This window comes from Meleagris gallopavo, chromosome 3 (genome assembly GCF_000146605.3).
Source record: "Meleagris gallopavo isolate NT-WF06-2002-E0010 breed Aviagen turkey brand Nicholas breeding stock chromosome 3, Turkey_5.1, whole genome shotgun sequence".
Classification (NCBI taxonomy): Eukaryota; Metazoa; Chordata; class Aves; order Galliformes; family Phasianidae; genus Meleagris; species Meleagris gallopavo.
Window position 1 is genome coordinate 68,635,809 of NC_015013.2, and position 12,891 is coordinate 68,648,699.

The window sequence follows — 12,891 nt, forward strand, 5'->3', positions numbered from 1 at the left end:
TCAGCTCTGCCTGGGTGTGACATGGAGCAATAACCTACTGGGAACATACTGCAGACACAGATTTATGAAATCAGTCATCAAAATTATGAGCAAAATATTTACACTTAAAATAAGATCAGAAGTGTGAAACAAATGAACCCCTGCTGAAATTGTTTTCAAAAGTACAGAGTAAGATGACAGTATTTGAGTTCTCAAGGTCAAAACATGACCTTATATCTGAAATGTCATGCCTTTTTTGTTTACTTCATAATATGAATGAACTATAACCTCTACCTTTTATGCTTTTCCCTCCTTCCCTTTACACAAAACCAATCGGTATTACAGCCCTAACAAAACTGTGTAAAGAAATACTGTAGGGAAAACTTTACCCTTTAGCTAGAGCTGCTCAACTCATCAGCACCATGCGACAAGTGCAATCAAACAGATCATAGGGTTTAAATGAAGTGTCCAAGAAGGTCTGATTCAGCTCTCGCAGTGCTTCGCACAACATGAAGTTCTTCTAAATTAAACTGAGTTTTATCTCATTTAGCCTAGCGTGATGTTTCAGCTTCCTCTTCAGTCGAAAACTATACAAACATACAAGTAAATTAAAAAACTACAGAACAAAACTTGGTTTAATATTACCCAATCTGTGTTTCTCCAGAGTTACTCTTGTGTATTCTATTATCTTCCAAAGAAACAAAATGAAACAAATAAATACATAGAGTTCACAAGACACACAGCTGTTTATTAAGAATACTAGGCCTTTCCTAATGAGGATGATACAGATAAGGGGAAATGCATCTGTCTTTTAAAATGCACTTTCAATACACAAATAATTGAATTGCAAACAAGTATTACTTTATGTTTAAACCCAGATAGTAAGAACTATTGCTGAAATTCAGACAGAGTTTTATCAACGTTGATTTTAATGGAGTTAGCTGGAAATCAATGTTTTCTGAAGACATTTATTTGAGAAAGCTCTTCAATTTCTTTTTAGCTAATTTCAATTACTCCCAGTGAATAGAAGGCTGTTGGTACATAAAAGTTATACCAATAAGCATTCAAATATTGCAACATTAAGAACGTGCACTACTTTTGTAGAGTGGGTATGCAACTCTTGTACCTTAACCCTGCAGACATTTTCTTGCATTAGAACATTTTCTGTTCTAATGCTACATATGATCCATCTTCTTTAAAAGAAATATTAGTACTGGCAGCCAGTATGTTATAGATGGACCCTAGCAGAATAAAAGCATCTTGCTTAAAAAATGTACCTACCCTGGAGCATTTAATAAGAATGTCAAACTCTAAACTAGGTCAGCCTTGTAATTCTGAGCAGTCTTCTCATGACAAGAGCAATATAAACAATTAACTCATTGTTTTGTTTTGTTTTGTTTTCCAGTAAAGTTCCCATCTTCATGTTTCCCGTATGTCTTTTGTCCTCTTTTTGTAATTTGTTGCTTTTCCTTGGTGCAAAAAAATTTATCCATGAGCACTGCAAAGACAGAAAGAATTCAGAGTTGGCAGGTTATGTCCATGCTGGCTCCAAACAGGCAGAAAGGCAGGAGGGTAGTTCTCATGGTCAGAGTTGGTAAAGTTCATCCTTGTCCAAAAAGAAACATTACTTGCATGCCTGCAAGAACTTCACTTCCTGTCAAGTTTTCTTCCTTTACCCTAGATGCTACTGGCCTTAAAACAGCCCAGAGGAACACTGATAAAATTTCCCCTGATCCTTTTTCTTCTCCCTGAACAGACCCAGCTCCCTCAGTCTTTTCTACTCAGAGAGATGATCCCATACCCTGATTTTCTTTGTAGCCCTTCATCAGATTGTCTCCATTAGTTCCATGTTTCTCTAGGAGCCCAGAACGGGACAAAGGGCTCCAGATGTGGTCTCACCAGGGCTATTTATTTGCTTCGATCACAACTGATTTCAAAAAATGTCAATCAAACTAATTTAAGAAAGCAAAATAATGTCTAGATGGAGTCAAACTTTTACCAGCCATCGGAATTCTGTATTCAGTAATTCTGTTGTCCTGAATGTATTTTCATTTGCTATTAATAGTTGAAAATTTGTCTATGAAACAAAATACACCATCACAGCATGCCAATTAACGACTTCAATGAAAAAAATAAACTGGCATTAAACTTGAGAGTAAACACAGTTATTATTTAACAAGCAAGCTCACATGCTGTTCTCCTTAACACTCAGTTTAATTATGTGACTGGAATGCATGCTTAACAGTTAATGAACTGATTCTTCCAAAGTCACCTGCTTACATTAACTGGTAATCCAATCAGGCTAACCCCCACATTTCAGGGAATAGCCGATAAAGAAGAAGGCAGGTAGTCATGAACTCTGCAGCCTTACTTCTACATTCATTAATATTAGATTTGTGAATTAGCAGACCACCTGCCAGTATAGATTTAGTCTAGATCAGACATAAACACATAATCACATTTCTATCCGGCTACTCAGAGCACACAACATGGTGTTTTGTCACATTTTTGTTGGCTGCAAATAGATAAATAAAACTAATCATGCATAAAGTCTCATAGATTAAAATTAAGTTGCTGCTATCATTATTATTGAACCAAGATAATGAGTTTGTTCTAGTTCCATTGTTTACCTATGTGCCCATGCCTTTTTTCACTCCATTGGTCATCCAAGGGACTATTGCACCAGACGAAATGCAATTGAATTTTACTAACTAAGCTAGGTTTAGTTAGTAAAGATCAGAGAAGGAACTGTGAGGAATATTTTGTACCTCACTCATTTCATGCTTCTACATATGACAAAATGAACAGAGCCATCAAAATAATTCAAGTAAAAATCCAAAACCAGTGTAGTGAATTCTACACAGCAGGCCTAACCAGAGCAGTTCTCTGACATGTGGGTGGTGGTAAGGAAACAAAGCGGTGTCTGTAACAGCTTAGCTGACCGATGGCATGATCACTATGTGGGATGTTTTCATTTCTATGATGGTGAATGCATCAGTTACAACAGAAGGACATCATAAAGAAGTAGAAACAATGGTCAAGGAAGCACATCTGAAGTATTGTGTGGAGAACCTGGCTGCCCTCCCACATAAATAGTTCTCACACAGATATTCATTCATTTCAGACCCGTGTAATTCGAGTGATTACTTCAATGGGGACTCAGCAGTTTTACACGTAAGCAGGGTGTACAATTTCATATTCAGTAACTGCACAGATTGGGATGGCACGTGTATTCAAACTTTGAGTTGTATATTTGAGTTGTGTATTTGAGTTGTATAATTACATTTAAAAATAACGTTTAGGATGATCCAGTATTTGCAAATTTTCATTACTACTTTTTTTTCTTTTTACATAGCTGGAAGTAGGAGCAAGTTTACAAAACCAAATTAGCAGTCAAACCTGTTCTTAGAAAGAACATTGCTTCCTTATTTTTACCTTCTCTGTACAGTTCCCTAGAAAGTCATCTCTAATGGCTGTGCAATATATGGTTTAAATATCACCTCAAACAACTTTCAGAAGGCAGAACTGCTCTTAGCTAATGTATAGTGATTTCTCTGTCTATATATGCTGATATATTTTTACCAGATATTTGTGGTTTTTTGAGTTAGCTATTGATCAATTTTATCTTAGTTCTGACAGCACAAAGCAGTTTGCACTGATTTACTTTCTGATGAGATGTTTCTGCTACTCAGTGACTGTCCAGAAGAAGTGAAATACACTGAAGTGGAAACATATTGGAAATTAAATGTAATGACAGGGAAGCAGAGAACTGCAGATGAGGAAAGTAATTTTCTGCATAGTTTTTCACCAAGTCTATTCATTAAGATAAATTCAAGAGGTGACATATCATAATATTAATAGTGTAGTAATTAGAAAATGCAACAAATTTCTAGTCTTCAAAAAATCAATTTAACAGAAAATATGTTCTATCTTTACATATCTTTATTAGTTGAATAACAATTTCCTTTTATGAGCACACAATATGGTCCACTGACTAAGAAAAGAACCACACACATATTTCAGGCTACATACAGATTCTGAAGACTCTATTTGTATTGTTAGGAGGACAGCTGAACATCAAAAGTTGAACTTCCTTCTATTTTTTTGTTACTCCCAGGCTCTCTTTGCACTGCATCAACTAGTCTCTCCAAGACAGATTAGAGAAGGGACTAGTCCAAGAGAAGACAAACATCATCACTTGGTGATAATTTGCCTTGGAGTCAGGTATTGGCCCCTTATTTAGTACAGCAGTGCAGATGTAGCCTGAGAGCTCATTAACGTGGTGCCACTCCTTGGATGCCAAATCAAACATGTTTAAACCATCCCAGACAGATGTTTATCTCAGCTGTTCTTTAAAGCCTTTTTAAGATTCCAGTTCCAGCACTTCAAAGTTCTTATATTTAAAAATCTTATTATTATTTTAAAACATCCAAATATGAAATTGTTTTATTCAATTACTCCATAGTTAACGTTTGGAACCATTGATTCTATCCATTCTATAAACAGCTCTTTACACACATGAGAGAACCTTCCCACTGTATACTTTTTATTTCCTAAGCTAAGCAAGCATGTTTTCCAATTTTCTTCACGTTTTATACATTCTTTCTTATACATAGTTCCCCTCACACAGTTTCACAGTGAAGTAGATAAAAGCCTATATGATTTTGAAGTTAGGAACTAGGCCTCACCAATGTCTTTCAGAGTTCACTTTTTTCCCTAGATAGAACACACAACACTTATTAATTAACTAAGAGTTAAAATTAACCTTTGTTGTTTGTTTGCCTTGAAAAAGGCATAATATTTTTGGCTCAATTTCAATTCGAGGAACAGTCTGATACATTTTGTTCTTAACATCCATACTGCTTGATGCTTAGCATTGTACTGTTCCCCGAGACCTTACAAGATTTTCGCTTAGTAATTCATTTTATATTTATCCCCGGAGTACTTTTTTTCTTCTTAAAAAAAAATAGGCAGTGTATTTGTCCTTCACTTTCCGTTAAGTTACACTTCATTGCTGGTGATACAGACATTGTGGTGACTAGTTCCTGAAGGGAACTAGCTATTACTTAGTTGTGTTTACCTTGGTATAACAGGAATGATTTTTAGGAAGCCAGCTGGAGCTGAAAACAAAGAAATTTTTTATTCCCATTATTTGAAACTTTCTCACTCTAAAGTGATAGAAACAGTTTTGGCCATTTTATGTAAAATATTGGATAATATCTTCGCCATTTTCAAAAGTTTCTCCTAAATTTGGGGCTTACTGTGTAGCAGTGAGACCAAGTTGATCACAGGGATGTAAACACTATGCAGAAAGAAAGAGAGGGAGATAGAACTGTTTAAATAATAACAATCAGGGTATTCAAATCAATAGGTAAATTTTTAATATTCTTTAGCTATGCCTGTAGAAGGTTAAGCACTGGGGAGGAATGATTCTGGGCACTTGATTTTGTCAGTGTCTAATAATAGGGCTGGAGCACCTTTTCCATGAGGAAAGGCTTTAAAGAGTTGGCATTATTTAGTCTAGAGAAGAGAAGACTCTGGGGAGAACTTTAAGCAGATTTCCAATATTAAAGGGATTCTAGAAGAAGGCTGCAGAAGGACTCTATCAGAGAGTTTAGTGACAGGACATGGAACAATGGTTTTAAACTCAGAGGGTAGATTTAGATTAGGAAGGTAGATACCGGGAAGAAATTATTTACTAAAGGTGGTGATGAGACATGGGAACAGATTGCCCAGAGAAGCTGTGGATACCCTATCCCTGGAGGCATTCAGGGTAAGGTTGTATGGAGTCCTGGGCAGCCTGATGGGTGTCAACTCCGCCCATGGCAGGGTTCTAGAACTAGATGATCTTTAGGGTCCTCCCTTCCAACAAAAAAAAAATATGATTCTTTGATTCTATGATTCCATGATTTCATGATCCCATGATCTTGGTATGCTTCACATAGGCCAGTTTGTAGCCTCCAAGAGTAATTCTGGCCATGGTTCATGGATGTGTATAAGCCAACTCTTGGTTGGCAAGATGTTGTCTATGAATGTGGCTATATCTGTTCTGTGCCAGTACAAAAGAACAATCAAATTCCCAATTTATCACAGTAGATGTATCTATGTTATACCAAGAAATCAAGACCTGGTTTTAAATATCTCCGAACTTCTACTTAAATTTGCTAGGTTTATTGTTTTTGTTTTTTTAATTATTATTATTGTCGTTTTTTGTTTTGTTTTGTTTTATTCTTTGTCTTTTTTTGTCATGATCAAGCTCTGTTCTAAAATAATTAGAAATACAAAAAAATTTGTAAATCGTGAATTTGGTATCTGAAGATGGATTCTTTACCTTGATAAAAAGAAATTCATTGTTCATGTATAGAGAGTTCTCCTTGAGAAAAGGGTACAAAAAGTATTCCCCTTTGATACCTTCATTCTTATTAGAGAAGGCTATTATTTAAAAAAGAGTTACACACCCACACATAAGTCCACTCAGAGTTTAAGTTTCTAGGATCTCTACAATAAGTGTTTGAAATATGCTTAAATATACTGCAGCACATCAAATACCACTTTTCTCACATACGAAGACCTCTTACAGAGTCTTCTCTGCATGATGTTGTGTAAATAGAAGACTCCAGTAGATTACTCTTTAAGGAAAATGCACCTGAACTGTGCTGGACTGGAGATGAATCTGGAGTATGAATGTGGAGTAATAAAACTCTTGCACATTGATCTCTGTGATGAGGTCTCTTTTTTAAAAGGAGATCTTGGCCAACATAGTTGCATATGCATGAAATGAAGAGAAGGGAGACTTCTGAAGTAGTAAAATACCAACCATTTCAGAGCTTCATCAGTCAGGCTCTTACTTTGACTATTTTCATAGGGGGGTATAGCTGGTAATCATGAAGCCTTCAATTTAAAGTTGAATGCCAGCTCATAATACTGGAAGCTACTGGTAGTAGGTTATGGATCTAACAGGAGACTCAGATCACAAAGGAAATCAGAAGTGAAGCAACTAAACACAAAGAAACAATGTGATAGATTTCCATGCTATTTTAAAATAGCATAATAGATTTTGAAAGATATGTGGTAGCTCAGATAGGGCATAACTCAAGAATTTCCTGTTCTTGCAGGGTCAGACATGGATGATGACAAAGGTATTTTCAGTCCCTACAGTACCTTCCTCTACATTCCTCCATAAAGTAGCATTTTTAAATTAAACTAGCCCAACTTAGCTGTGTAGAAAATGAACACCTAGTCTTAATTTGTCATCAGGAATCTCTTTTCAGAAAGAGACAGGCACCCTTAAAGGGCAGTTTAGTCTGTCTCTCTCCATAGACATTGCAAAAAAGAACACATCTTCCATGGTGATATTTTTCGTGTAGGTTAGGGAAAGCTTTTTGATTCAGAAATTGACTAATCTGTCATTTGAAAAACAACATCACTTTGATATAGTAGCCATATTCTAAGCCATATTCTAATTCACATGGAATTTGTAAATGGTATTCCAAATCCACATTCTTTCAGGTTTCACATTCTCTTAACTTTTTTTCAGGTAACCACGTTCTATCTGATTTTATTAAAAATTACAAGAAGGAGTACCAAAACTCAGATGGCAACATTTGCAACACCCCTGAAAAACCTGCGAAAGAAAAGTTTCACAGTCCACCAAGTATATTCCAATGTTTTTTCTTGTATTTCTGAGTAACTACACAGAGTTTCAAACTATGGGAGCTCTGTCTCCACTGACAGTTCTAGTGCAGTCTGCTAGTACCTTAATTCCATAAAAACAAAACAAAACAAAACAAAACAAAACAAAAAAAAACAAAGCAAACCAAACAAAAACATCTAAGTTTTTTTCACAGTACAGTTAAAGGATAATTACTGTTCAAATGTTATTTCTCTGGTGTGTTTCCAGACTTCCCCTGTTTGCCATCATCTGAGGAGTTGTAAATATAGGAGGTATTTTAAGTGTCACTGGTGTCCTAGGAGTTCTGTGCACTGTGAATTTTCACTTCAAAAGAAGTCAACATCAACTTCCTGGCTAGCAGTCAGGCAGACAGACACCCAACATACACAAGCGGGGCTGGTTGCTCACTGAGACAGCATGGAGGCCTCCAACACTTGATCTCAAACAATTAGAGGAAAACATTACCTAAAAGCATAGTTAGGCTCTTTGAATTGAAGGATAGCATTTCTAGTGGGACGCGCAATTCCAGCTTTAGATTGTTTATCTGTTATTTGCATTTCAAAGTATGGTCAGTCCGGCATTTATTCTAGTATATTTGAAAGTAGAATACATTCAGAATTTAATTAAAGTATATGAGATTCCATCTTTGTGTAATAGTCAGGCCTTACTAATCTGATTATAGGCTCAATGGTATAGTTTGCATTTGCTTCTGAAATCCAAGCAAAATTTACAGTACATTAGTGAATCAGAAAAGAGTCTGAGTCAAACAAAAACATGCATTGATTTTACAAAGTAGGTTGTCTAAGTCATGGGTGAACAATTCCCTATTTCTTCTTTCTGTCTGCAAAGACTACTGATCAAATGTAAGCTTTGATATGGAACAGTACTGAAAGAAGTGATTGTTTTCAGGTTTTACAAAGACTTTTTTGGGATGCCTGTAGGCATCCTACTTCAATCATTACTGGTGAGAATCTATCATTCCTCTTCAGTCTAAAGCACAAAAGAAAGTAAAGCCTGGGTGATTTCTCATCAAAACCACCAAAATGACATTTATTATAACATACTTCAGAGTATCTGAGGTCTTCCAAAGGACCATAACTGATATTTCATAAGGCTCTCATGATCAGTCTCCTCTATCAAAATCAAAATCAACATGATTGCAGGGAAGTCTTACAGTTAAATTGCATTGAGAGAATGCAATGGAAACTGGTTGTTTGCTCTTGTAATCTCTACGTTCTAAGAATAAAACCAATAAAAATACTTACATCAGAATGTATAAAGATATCAGAGGGTGCTACTTAGAAATGAAAATTGTAGGTAATACAATCCATGTTCACTGTGCTGTCAGTAGGGGAAAAGTTTCTGAACTCTGCTAAAATGTCCTGAAATGGGAAAATCATAGACTGGCAAAATCAGAAGTAGGAAACCTTAAAAAAAAAAAGCATATCAAGAACCCACATTTTAAGGTCTGCAGAGTTAACTCTCCTTTACCTACAAATCTTTTCTTCTGAAAAGAGAAGAATGACTTAATATGCTATAGTAATACACAAACCATTGGGTTATTATTGTGTTATTCTACCAAAATATTTTCAGTAAATGCAATAGCAGAACTACCATCTCCTTTACAATTTATATGGATTTTTATTTATCTGTAATGAGATATTAAAATCTAAGAGACTCTGTAATTAATAGAACCAATAGCAATAGGGCTTTGTTGCAATACGATAATTTTTCCAGAACAGATTTCCTGGCATTTAACTTAAGGATCCATCATATTGAGTGGGTTCAATAGAACTAATCTTACAGTAAAATCTTATTATGATGTAGATTACTGTCAAATTAAATCATGACCAACAATCCTTAGAAAATAAATAATAAATTATATTGGTTCTTCCAAATAAGATTTAATTCTTCTAACACACGAAGCAATCAGTACAGAAATAGTTTTAGTGATCAACAAGAGGTGTTTAAAGGACAGTTTCAAATCCTAATAACAGATTGCACCAAATTATTTTGCCATTCTTCCTCTATAGAAATCACTGTAACTTCTATGAATTTTTACCCCATAACTTCTATGAATTTATACCCCATAAAGGCAAAAAAAGTCATTCATCCTACTGACTAAAATATTAGTTTCCCTTAACAACAGAGACCAAACATTATGACTACCAACTCTGAACAATCTCTTTATGCTCAAACACTACCTTTAATTCTAGCAGCTTATTTAGGGCCGCATTTAATAATTTATTTCATAGACACAAAAAAAGTTTACTTTCTCCTTTCTTGGCAAGGAACACATATAGTTTGAAATGTTTTTAAATAGTTGGTTTCATTCTGAAAAGCCACATAAACCCTAATATTAGGGAAAAAAATTAAGAGTTTCCTGTTGTCTAGAATTGGTCTCTATTATTATAATATTTCATCTGATGAACAAGATTTAAAAAAAAAAGAAAGGAAAAGAATTAAATATTTTTTCAATATCTTGATTTCTACCAACTCTATTCTTATAAACTTGGATATTACTGTCTGACAATAGCTCTTCTACTTATAAGAGTAATAAAGATAATTACATAGAAAGCACTTAGCCAAAGAGTACCATGTGATGTAAATATTACAGACAACTAGAGTTAATATGAAATCACTCCTCAATAAGCAAACAGTATCAGAACGTTTGGTTTGAATAAACATCCAAAGTGTTAAAACAACAGTTTACATCTTTTAAGCTGGTGGCACTTGTAGACTTAAGGCAATTTAAGACATTGCTGATCTTTTCTTGTGTCTGATTTGTTTCATAATCATTGTTATCATAATCATAGATCATCTCACCACACATTACGTTTCAGTCCAGTCTGAACAGAAGTTCAGACAAGAAGGAAAGAACAAGAAAAAAATATGGGAAACAAATTGTGGTTAAGGTAGTTCCTGCCAAAGAATGACTTACTTACACATCTGTCACTGCTCCTAGTCTATCCTCAGTCCACATACTCCTTCAGAAATAAATATGGGCAGCATTTGGCCATCTGGGCTTCCTTCTGAATTACTCAAATTATCAAATACACCTTTAGACTCAAATACAATTCCTGTTGAACTGGGCTGGCATCCAGACAAACAATGGCCAAAGAGCACTTAAGACCTCAAGATAGATCAAAAAGCATACCCCTTAGACATGTTTGGAAATAAAATATGAGTTTCTTAATTTATATAGTAGCTGCAGTGCCTAGTTCTGATACACTAATATATCTCAAAGGATAATTCTTTCTATCTTCATTTTGTATATAGGATTAGAGCGGTGATACAAGGGTCATCCACAGACCCGCTAGAACCATAATGCAAATCATTCAGAAGGTCTCTTCTCATTTTGCACTGACTATAGAAAATGTTACACTTTTTATTTTTATTTGCGCAAGAAAGATGTATGCCTTTGTGTGGCAGAAAATGTACTTTTAGCTAGCACAATATATATTTCCTGATTACTCATTTGAGCTGTTCATAGTTACAAAGAAATATTTCAAAATAAGGAAACCTTATCTTTTGCATGAGTATAGGACAGTAATTATTTAGTTGCATAATGGCAAGACAAATATCCGTGTGTTTATTTTAAAGGAAATGTAATTCCGTTTCCTACACAGAGTCTCTAGAAATCATTAAGGTTACTTACAGTGTCAGCAGTATTTACCTTGGGAATAGGTTTCTTGAATGCATGGGAAAAATGTATGGGCAGACACCACATCTGTAAGACTCACATCTTCCAGGTGTACAAGCAGAAGTCTACCGTATATTGTTGGTCCAGTTACCACTTGCATGGCTAACTAGTGTCCTTTATTAATGATATATTGAAAAATTACTACTTCTTGCCACCAGTTTTAACAATCAAACACAAATTTCTAAGTGATCTGTTAATGTTGGAAATTATTTATCATAATTTTCTCCTATAATAATCCTTATATTCTCTTTATTTATGGAAATGAACATTTGCTAACCAAGTCAGCAAAGCCTGGATAAATTTAAGTATTTAATAAATATTGTTAGCAACAAAACTCTTGAGTACTGAAATGTTTCAATGCATTTCAAAATATTTTCAAAATGTTTAGTGGTGTTTTATGGACTGAGAATGCTGATACAATTAATTATAGGAGTACTTTTTAAATCTGAACATTTATTGTCTTTGTACAGATATTTTGATACAAAGTCATCAAATATGACGGATTTTCCGGAGACCGGGATGAATGTGTTTGTTATGTGCTGAAATCTCTGCCTCTTATTGATTAAGAATGAAGGCAGATGATTATTTTGTAATTAAGTATGCAGACTGCAGGCAATACTTGCTTTCCCCTCACTATTACTTTATGTCTTTGATGGAAGACATAGTACCAGTTTTGGCTGTAGGCACTTTGTGTGTGTTCCAGATCACTTTAGACAATCTCAAATAAGCTTAACCGGGTGATTATGGAGAATATGACTGAATATCTCCAAATAACCTACAAGATATTATATGGGCCCTGCTGTGAATAGCAAAAAATAGCTGCAAAACTTATGATCTTGCTCTGGTGACCTCATATCCCAAAAAAGACAGCACTTATTTTATTGGTGAAATGTGCAATTACAAATTTTGGATGTCATGTAGGATAGGACAAAGTGACTCATCTCAAACTCACCTTCTGCCACTATTTTTTCCTTAGAAATAAAGAAGAAAATGATTGTAAAAGCAGCCACTGCAAATGTTTTATTTGGCCTTAATGGTTTTTATCTTGTGTTTTCTATATGCGTTCAGCTAGATGCACTGTGATATCTGCACTTATGGTGAACATTTTGGGAGCCTCTATTCTAGCAAAATTCCTACAAATGTTATAGCAATCTGGCTACCATTACTCTCAGAGTAAATAGAAGATTTTATGTCTAGGAGATGGTCAAACAGTAGGTAAGTGGTCCCTAACATGGCCTGTGAACAAGTTAACCAGTAGGTAAACTAGACTATGAATTTTCATTGTGTTTACACTTTCATATGAATGCTTTTACAGCAGTTAAAACAACTAAGATAGCACAGCACCTGTTCTGCCAGGGAGCAGCCTTGGAGCCCTGTCACACTTGTAAGAGTCAGCACAGGGGGAGCAGCACGTAGGGACCTGCAGACCTGTTCGCTGTAGTCTGCCTGAATTCAGTGTGATGACATTGAAAAGCTGATCAAAAAGACATTGGGCTTTACTGTATCCAAAGAGAAAAACTAGCAGAGATAATAGAGT

General features: G+C 35.1%; 1 long non-coding RNA gene across 1 annotated transcript in view; it reads right to left on the minus strand.

Moving 5' to 3' along the window:
* Positions 1–1,212: 1,212 nt before the first annotated feature.
* The window catches only part of LOC104910389, a 30,368-nt gene continuing 18,689 nt past the window's right edge, over positions 1,213–12,891 (minus strand). Inside the window, exon 3 of the long non-coding RNA XR_004159296.1 lies at positions 1,213–1,477. This is a non-coding gene — a long non-coding RNA (uncharacterized LOC104910389). The remainder of the gene's footprint in view (positions 1,478–12,891) is intronic.